General features: G+C 34.2%; 1 pseudogene; it reads right to left on the bottom strand.

Annotated features, from left to right (window-relative positions):
- Positions 1–578: 578 nt before the first annotated feature.
- Positions 579–697, bottom strand: LOC112481462 (annotated as a pseudogene).
- Positions 698–909: the final 212 nt, after the last annotated feature.

The following is a 909-nucleotide window of genomic DNA, read 5'->3' as shown; positions in this document are numbered from 1 at the left end:
CTACTCTCTGTATAAACATTTTAGTGCTTGGGAAGAACATTGGTCAGTTTCTTCTTTCAGTGGCAAAGAAACTCAGACCCATAAGAGAAAAACAAATTGCTTAATTCTATGTTGCAGGAGATAGCAGAGTTAGTATTATAAGTCTTGTTTTCTTAATGTTTAATAAGTTTTTGTTTCATGCTTATTATGTTCAGGCATGGGGCAGCATAGTCAAATGCTCACAACAAAGCCTGCCTAATGACCCCTTTTTCCTCTCCTGAAACAGCCAGCTTGCTCTGAATACTGAAACAAACTTTGGTTCAGTACTCACTTTCTATTTCCTACTGTTCTCGGTGTCATTTTTCAATTTGAAACTGTTTTACTGTTGCCCTTCCTCTCTAATATTTTTAATGGCTGAAAATAATTTAAATATGCATAAACTTAGATTAATGTAATAGTAGCATAGCTGCATTTGCCTCATACAAGCCAGAAATTTTTATTTTTTTTATTTTTTATTTTTTTAGGTGAGGTGACCCTTGGTTGACCTCACAGATTGCGAGGATCTTGTCAGCTTACAATCTTTTATTTTATATTTTTTACACCTACAGCACCTGGTCTTCCTAGGTGGTCTCCCATCCAAGTACTAACCAGGCCCGACCTTGCTTACCCTCCGAGATCAGATGGGATTGGGCTTGTTTAGGGTGTCATGGCCATAGACCAAGCCAGAATTTTTTTAAAAGTATATTCTTACTTAAAAAAGAAAAATAAAAGATTCGTTTTAGCATACGATGCCTTATTATTTTGTAAAACTACATTTTGATATGAATACTCTATAAGTAATATTCATAATTTTAATAGATTAAGTGTGTAAGGAGTATACCACATCGAATTATAACTCAGTGAAGTCTTTTATTATAAATCCATAGGTCT

Source organism: Pteropus alecto, unplaced genomic scaffold, assembly GCF_000325575.1.
Source record: "Pteropus alecto unplaced genomic scaffold, ASM32557v1 scaffold72, whole genome shotgun sequence".
Taxonomy (NCBI): domain Eukaryota; kingdom Metazoa; phylum Chordata; class Mammalia; order Chiroptera; family Pteropodidae; genus Pteropus; species Pteropus alecto.
This window is presented reverse-complemented; position numbering and strand designations above follow the sequence as displayed.